General features: G+C 40.5%; 1 pseudogene; it reads left to right on the top strand.

The window, feature by feature from the left end:
• The first annotated feature begins 8,664 nt into the window (after positions 1 to 8,664).
• On the top strand, positions 8,665 to 8,765 carry LOC123644201 (annotated as a pseudogene).
• Positions 8,766 to 9,322: the final 557 nt, after the last annotated feature.

Below are 9,322 nucleotides of genomic sequence, written 5' to 3'. Positions count from 1 at the left end.
TTTGCCAGATGTATATGGTGAACTAATGATATTTGCATCTTCCTTTCTCCTAGGAATATCAGAGAAACTACATTAGCAAATATACATTTAAAAATAAAAATGTCAGAGTTTAAGAGAGCAGCATAACAAGGTAGTAAAATAAAAGGTTTAGCATTAGAAAAACCTACCATTTACTGAACTTGAGTCTCGATTTTCATATCTGCAAAAAAGAGATAATACCTACCTCACAGAGTTAAAGGAGATAGTATATGTAAAGTACTAGTCTTACGATTGCCACATTGTAGATACTCAATAAAAAGTAGATATTACTACGAATGAGAGTAACTATAAATTTACTGGATTTATGCCAATTAACATTGAGAAATAAAACAATGTTGTAATTCCCACTACGATTATGGGAGTGTTTGTTACTGCTTACCTAGCCTTTCCTGACTGACACAGATTCCAACTGATGGTATAACGTTTTGCTTTCAAATAAAAAAAACTACCAGATACAGCTTTCTCTATGAACTTTGGTCACAGTAGATATCAAACTCTTTAAGCAATCGACCATCTGCAAGGATGCCAAGCACACACCCTCCCCCTTATAAATATCACTTGCAGAGGCAAACATGGAGAGCCTCTAGCAAGAATACACCTCTTGCCAGATGTTAAGATTCACATTTAACCAGATGCCCTGTTGTTTTTATTTTCCAGCCATAATTTGTTACGAGTGCTCAAGAGGATGAGATCTCCTTGAGGCACCGTAAAAGAAAGCCTCTCTCAGCGACTTTCAAAGATAGGCTGTCTGCAGCCGTGTGCAGCCTCCTGACTGCCTGCAGGAGTTTGCTGCTTCCCTGGGCTTCCAGGCTTTCTAGAGAGCAGTCAGTTCAGCTCAGACCCATGAACGTTGCGATTGTGTGTAACACCTGCAGTCCACCCTCTCAGCCCACCCCCTGCTTCTTTATGGCACAGCAGCTCGCAACAGCTCCTCTCTGAGGCCTGGAGGACACCTTGAATCTTGTCACGTCCCTTGCGGATGAGGAGTTTGCATGGAAAGTCACTCCCGTAACATGTGCCAGGAGAAAAAAGCAGTGATGAGGAGTAAAGCACAGACCCCATGGTTGCCACAGATCAGCACCACTTACGGAGGCAGGGTGTAGGGCTAGAAAAAACACTGACATTGGAGTCAAAGGAACAGGGATTTGAATCTCAGCTCCAATAGTTTTACCGGTAATCATAATAACTTTTATTGAGAACTCTCTGAGCATATTACACGTATCACCTCATTTAATCTTCACAACAAACTCATGACATAGTGTGATGGTTAATTTTGTGTCAACTTGACTAGGCCATGGGGTGCCCAGATGAAACATTATCCTGGGTGTGTCCGTGAGGGTGTTTCTGGATGATATTAGCATTTGGATCAGAAGGATCAGTAAAACAAATTGCCCCTCCAATGTGGGTATGCATCATCCAATCTGTTGAGGGCCTGAATGGAATAAAAAGGCAGAGGAAAAAGGAATTTGTCCCTTTTGCATCCTGCCAGCCTGCTGGAGCTGGGACATTGGTCTTCTCTTGCCCTCAGACTATACTTAAACCATGAGCTCTCTTGGTTCTCAGGCTCTGGGGTTTAGCCAGGAATTTACACCACTGGCTTTCCTGAGTCTCCAGCTTGCAGACAGCAGGTGATGGAACTTCGAAGGCCCTGTAATCACATGAGCCAATTTCTCATAATAAATTTCATACACACACACATACACACATATATCACTCTTCATTGATTCTCTTTCTCTGGAGAACCCTGACTAATACATATATGTCCTGTTATATCATTACCCTGGCTTTATAGATCAGGGGAACTGAAGAACAATGAGATATACTACAAAGAAAAATGTTCATTTAGTCCTTCAAGTGATTACTCTCCTTTTAAACTCCTACAATGGCCAATTCTTCTGTACATCTGCCAAATATATTCAGGAAGCCAGGAGTCTGAGATGTTTGAGTGATTAATTTCCGGTGCAATCAAGGGACAGTGGGTCTGCCAAGAAACACCTCCTGCAAAGCGGCACAGTGACATTTGCTAAAGGTGAGATGTAAGACAATGGGAGTCCATGTAATGGGACAGGACTGGACAGATATAAGGCTACCTCATTTGCAGGCTAGAGTGAGTTTCTCGGTTTCCTCACACTGGGTTACAGGAACATTTTCTCAGATATTTTCCCCCAAAAGTGTTTTGGGTAGAGAAAAATAATTTAGATGGATCTAAACATCCCACCCCTCACTGGAAACCTTAGATGGCTCCTTAATATCCAAAGAGAAAAGGTCCACAACCCTTAACAAGGAATTGAAGGCTCTTCATTATCTTCCCCAAACATACCTTTCCAGCCACTCTTTACCTTCCCCCTTGTTCATACATCACAGCTGCCTCATACCAGCTACCTGAACATGCCTCTACCTCCATGTCTCTCTTCATATTGTTCTCGCCACCAGGTGTACCTTTCTTCCTAATTGTCATCTGTCGAAACAAACCCATGTGGTTTAGTTTCCTTGGGTTGCCTTAACGAAATCCCACAAACTGGCATAAATAACAGAAACTATCTCTCTGTTCTGGAGACTAGAAATCTCAGCTCAAGTTATCAGCAGGATTGATTCCTTTTGAGGGCAACGAGGGAAAAGATCCATTCCGTGTCTCTCACCCAGCATCAGATGGTTTGCTGGCAATTTTTGGCATTCTTTGGCTTACGAATGTATCCCTGATTCCTGCCTTCATATTCACATGAAGTTCTTCCTGTGTTGTCTCCAAATTTCCCTTTTTACAGGACACTAGTCATGTTGGATTAAGGGCCCATCCCACTGCGGTATGACTTCATCTTAACTAACTGCATCTCAACCACCCTATTTCCAAGCAAATTCACATTCTGAGGTACCAAGTATTAGAACTTCAACATATGAGTAGGGGGGATGGGGCACAGTTCTACCCATAACACCATGCCTCGATTCTCACATCCAAAACTAGTACTTCATTTAAAATTATCCCCAAATTCCAAAGCAGAATGTAAGATTCTCTCCTCTGAATTTACAAGAGTCATTTACATTGAATGACTTTCAAATGCCTTATGATATATAAAACACTTCCGTGCTTCCTAGTTATTTGCCATGTGCATTTTGCTACTGAAAATAGGATTTTTCTTTCTTGTTCATCTTTGTGTTCTCCTCATGAACATCACCTTGCACACAGTTGGTGCCCTATCTGTGTGCATAGGATACAATCGTAATCTCCCGCTTTTGGTTTCTTCTTGTGTAATCACGTTTTCATTCTTTGTTTTCCTGCTGGGAAGCTGCAACTGGCAACACCCAGAAAAGAGTGTTCATGCCCTGGCAATGTGCATCACCACAGAACTGGTCTGGTAACATGCAAGAACTAATACATTCCTGAACACTTAAATTTAACATGCATGAACTAATACCTCCCTGAACACTTTGGCTGACGTTTTGGAAGCTTCAGCATATCAATATAGGTGACATTTATCACAAATAAAGCCACTTGTTCCAGAATACCAGGCTGGTGTCTTCTATAGATAGTTAAGCATGTATTTTTTAATTCTCCATCTACCAGCATAATACACCAGATTTACTATTGAGAATTTGAAATTTTCATAATCTGCTAGACCTGCCACTGAAGACAAGAGGCTCTTCAGATTCCTAAAACCAAGTGGTTTTGCAGCATTATCCAGTCTATACCAGGTGTCATTGCACCCAACTGGGAAGTTTATCTCTACAGATAGGTACTGCAGAGGATTCCAGAGACTACTACTTTTCTTGATATTTCAATACTCCTGAGCAAAATAAGCATTTAATTACAACATATACATAAATATTAATAAGTCTGTACTCTGTGGACAAATTACAGCACAGGATAGAATATCTTGAGAGTAGTATTTAAATGCTTCCATCTAAAACTAATATTTAAAATCACTATTTAAATAAGAATAGTTAGCATATCCATCAACACACTCTATACATGTATTGAAACATCACACTGTATCCCATAAATATGTACAATTATTATGTGTTAACTGAAAACAAAATAAAATGTATTAAAAAATGAAAAATCTATACAGGAGAGAAATCAGGCAACACCTTAACCAAGTGGTCAAAATGCACGAAGACACCTATCCAAAAGCAGACAGAATAGTCATTTGTGAAGCAAGATATCCTTTCTTTCCTACAAGGGGCAGATAGGCACAGTATGCCTCCAACTGTGATGCCCTGAGAAGGACACAAGAGCACTCACATAGTCCTGCCAAAAAATGCATCACATGAAAAGAGTTAGGAGGAAACATCAGATGCATGAAAATTGAGGCATAGTCTATAAAATAAATGGGCCTTATTCTTTAAAAAAATGCAAATGTCTTAGACAAAGAAAGGCTGAGGCACCGTTCCAGATGAAAGAGGACTACTGACAAGAGATGATGAAATGCAATACATAATCCTGGCCTGAAACTGTACTAGGAAAAAGACATTGCTACCATGGGCATTATTAAGACAAAGACCAAAAGTGGAGTATGGACTGTAGTTCAGATAAATACAAACTGAAGATTTAGGGTAGGGAGAAAGGGTATGGTATATGCCATCTACTCTTAAGTGGCCCAGGGAAAAAATATGTAGATGGATAATATATTAATATATGTAGAAGGGGCAGTGAGTGGAGAATGATAACGCAAATGTGGCGCCATATTTACTATTGGCAATGTGGGTGATGGGTACATGGGAGTTCTTTGTACTATTCTTGCAACTTTTTTGTGCATTTGAAATTATTTCAGCATAAAAAGAAAAAAGCTTTTAACAAATGAAAAAGTCAATATTTAAAGACATGAAAGACAGAGCTACTTTGAGATGCCTCACATTTTGCTGTTTATTTCTGCACACCAGTTGCTATTTAACTTGTCGAAGGTTGCCAGCCTCTTTCACTCTCTCTTCTCTACCCACTCCTCTCAAAGATTTCCAAGAGCCAGCATGGAGACCTTGATACCTGCTTCCTGCCACCCAGCTGTTCCTAGTCTCACTATTTGTGCATGAAGCTTGTTAGTCAATGATTCACATCCCTGACTGCACATTAGAATAACCTGGGGAGATTTTAAATGCTGCTGCTCTCTCAACCCCAGATTTTCTAATTTAATTAATTGGGAAAAGGGCCTATTGATAGTTCTAACAAGCTTCCTGGCGATTCTAATATTCAGCAAATTTGAGACCACTGAACTAACATTTATCTCGCAAAGCCAGGACTTCAGAATGTGTGGTTCACAGACCTCTTGCATTAGAATTATCTGAGAGAATTATTAAAAAGGTAAATCTGCAGGTCTTATCCCAAACCTACTAAATTAGAATCTGTGGGACTAAGTCCCGGACATCTGCTTTCAACAAGTGCTAAATCATTCTGAAAACTTAAAAATCACATTTCTAAAATAGCACTTTCCAAGTTTCTCTTGCTAAGGCCTGTGAAGCTGTGACAACCCAACCCTCCGTAGCACACGCTGTTGGTTACTCATCCAACTGCCAGTTCTAGCCCCTTTCTCCCTTCCCACTTTCCACCATAGATGCCAGAAAAGCTCAATACTCACATTTGCAGGCTTCCTCCAGTTAGTGATGGCAACAGGATCCAATTTGGCCAGTAACTCAAAGGGAAAGTCTGCAAGTGGTACTGAGAGACTCTTGCATCTTTATAAGAAGGGCTTGTGTGAGCTCCATGCTCCTGGCTTTACCCCTTCCCTCTTTTTCCTGCCTTCAAACTAGATGTGATGCCTTTCTTGTGACCATGGAAGAGCAAGCTTAGAGACAAAAGGCCGACAGGCTAAGACTGATGGAGCAGAAAAGTGGAAAGACCCTGAAACTTTGATGTCATTCGGAAGCCCACAAATGCTTTCAGCACTTCTAACTGGGAAAGCTGTGGCCCCTCCACGTTGATGGTTTCTAGCCCTTCACACAGGAAACCCAATATTTCAAAACCCATGAACTTGGGTGTTCTAGGACTGACAGTAAAGAGGAGAGAGCAGAAGACCCTGCTTACATCCTCCCACACAACTCCAGTGCATCCATTTTCAACCCAGGCTACCCATCTCAGTAGCCACTGGAGCTTTCCAAACACAGATGCCACACTCTGCCCCCAGAAACTCGGTTTCAAGAGATATGGGCGAGGTTCAGACATCTGTTTTTAAAAGCTTCACAGATGCTCCCTGAGCAACCAGAGCAGATCACCCCAAGCCGTAGAGGGCAGCTTGAAAAACAACTCTCCGTTGTGAACAACGACTCTCAGTGGAACAAGAAAACCTTGTTTTCTCCCGTCCTCTCCTCAAGTCCTTCAGACAATGACTGAAATAGTTACCCGGCCCTCTGATCACTGAAATGCATTTCACCTCATCACAGAGAACTTGCAACTTGACAAAAAGATGTGGATTCCTTCCTTGAATCCCCCAGAACTTTTCTCTCTAACATAAATGGTTTCTATCTAACATAAATGCTTTAGCACAAGGCAAGAATGGCCTAGTCTTCTAGTATTTCTATATCAAGTCATGTTATTTTATCCACAACTTGTTTCTGATAGGTGACCCTGGCTGACAGTCAAACTGAATTTCTACGATGAACAAATACTTAAAGGGACTGAAGCTTTTCAGACACGTTCAAGCATTTTCAGAACAACTTGACACACATATAAATACCATAATTATGCATAGCAGTTCTGCCTGTATCATTTGATCACATTTTACTTAGCAATGTAAGTTTATCTGTTCCCCCCCAAAAGGAGAGAAATCAATATCTTAATCTGATTCTTATTATGAAATTTTATGATAAATGAAATCCCTTTGCCTTTTAGAGCTATTCTTAGGCTCTTCAAATGCAAGAGGAAATTGTTGGTACAGACCAACATGAAGTCACAGCAATGCATCAAATGGAGGGAATGTATTTTTTTAAAGGCTCTGAGAAGATTCAGTGTATTTTAATTATAAAGATGCAGACCTAATATTTTATCACTTTCCATCCCAGATATGTCACCGCTTGATAATGTTTTCCAACATTTCTTTTTCTCAGACTCCCACTCTCTAAAACAAGAGTGATTACCCAGCACGGCTGCCAACCTCATGAGCACTTTGAGACCCTGGATACATTAGAGAGTGTAGCATGTTGGAAAAAAAACTGCAAAACGAAAAGTATAATTTCCATAGCTAAAAGATGTTTGTCATTAGTAGGGGTTATTAGCTCATCTATTTCAGTAAAATGATTCTCCATAGAAACTGATCTTCTTTCCTTGAACATGTTGGCCCAAATGAGATTGAGGCCTTGTAATTACCAGGAGAAGAAAAGATCATTTGAATTGATACTGTTCCTTAAGCCTGTCTTTTTCATTTATTTCGCATGAAGCCTATGAACCACAGGGGCATCTCATACCCATGCTTTTCATTAAGGAACAGGTAATGCATTTAACTTCCATTTTATAGCTCAGTCTAGAGAACACTGTGATCTGACCTCTGGGGTTTAGAAATAAACAAACTACTTTCTCACCAATATTGGGATCACTTGGGAGGAGCTGGGAGACTGATTTTATTCAGCATAGAAAAAAAAAAAAAGCAATGCATTTTGCAAAGGCAAAGAAAATATCCACAGTAAGATGATAGGAGTTGTCTGCCGAAGTGTCAGGCACAGCACCCATCTGGGCCTGCAGGCCAGGAGAGTAATTCCCTTTGACATAGCAGCTTCCAGGGGTGATTCTGAGAGGGAGGCTGAGGACTGCTTCACTGCCGGCTCTCGGGAGTATAGATTCCCACTGATCTGATACAGGAAGGAGATCACCTATTACCTCATACACCCACGTCGTCGTTTAAGGCACAATTGGATTCTAACTCCAGAGGGAGCAATCCTTGGACTTGGGCAGGGCTAGGGGACGGGGAATCTGTGTCCTTGGTTGGCAGGGCAACATATGTATCTCTCCCTGGTCCCCGTAACTACCTTCTCTCTGTTTCACAGTCTTGATTTTTCTAACATGTTCTCAGCACAGCCTTACCTATTATTGCTAACACATTATGCTTCATAAACAGGTTGTTTGAAAAGGTGCCGCGTTTGCAGAGTGTGCTCAAGGAGAACGACTGCTTCTCCTCATCTCTCCCGGCTATGCTTCTGATCATCACTCAAGCATTTTAAATGTTCGCAAAATAATGTCATCACTATTTTGAAGAAGGAGAAACTATGGGATGTGTTCTCCAAAATGGCTTTGTATAGACTCTTGGAACATGTCAAGGCTGAAGCTATCTTAGCCCCAGGTCTCATCCTTTCTTAGAGTTTATTTCTTACCTCCAAATGACGTTCATTCAGATTAAGGAGGCAGTTTTTTGTTCATTACAAACAAGCACAAGCACAGAAGAGAAAATTATTACTTTGATTCAGAAACTGAATCCAGGAAGTGGGGGAGGTAATTGTCAGGTAGCTAACGGGAAGTAACCATTGAAAGGGACTGAATTTTTTACTCAGTTTTAAAACTTGATCTCAGGCATGGGTAATCTTCAAATTGGTTCCAATCAAGAAAATTCTTTTGCTTGTGTTGTGTTGGAGGCAGAAAGTGTAATGTAAAGTCTAGGAAGAGTTTGAAGGAGAAAAAGTTTATAAGAAAGGCAAACGAAGAAAAAGAGAACCGTGCTCGCTTCGGCAGCACATATATTGGAATAACACAGAGAAGATTAGCATTGTCTCTATGCAAGGATGACACACAAATTCTTGAAGTGTTCCATATTTTTGAATGTTTATAGCAGCACAATTCACAATTGCAAAGATGTGGAAACAACCCAAGTGCCCATCAATACATGAATGGATTAAGAAAATGTGGTATATGTACATCATGGAATACTACTCAACTACAAAAAACAGTGGTGATCTAGCATTGCTTGTATTATCCTGGATAGAGCTGGAGCCCATTCTACTAAGTGAAGTATCACAAGAATGGACAAACAAGCACCACGTGTACTCAGCATCAAATTGATATTAACTGATCAACACTTATGTGCACATTTAGTAATAACATTCATCAGGTATCAGAAGGTGGGAGGGGTGAGGAGTGGATGGGTATATTCACACCTAACGGGTGCAATGCGCAGTCTGGGGGATGGACACGCTTGAAGCTCTGACTCAGGTGAGGCAAAGGCAATTTATGTAAGCTAAACATTTGTACCCCTGTAATATGTTGAAATAAAAAATAAATAAATACCTAATTCAAATAAAAATAAAGAAAAAGAGAACCATCTATTAAATGTTTAAGGATATCTCATGTTGCTGCTGATCAAAGTCACTTAATAAT

This window comes from Lemur catta, chromosome 8, assembly GCF_020740605.2.
Source record: "Lemur catta isolate mLemCat1 chromosome 8, mLemCat1.pri, whole genome shotgun sequence".
NCBI classification, from domain to species: Eukaryota; Metazoa; Chordata; class Mammalia; order Primates; family Lemuridae; genus Lemur; species Lemur catta.
Note: the sequence above shows the minus strand (reverse complement) of the source record. Positions and strands in the feature narration are given on the sequence as shown.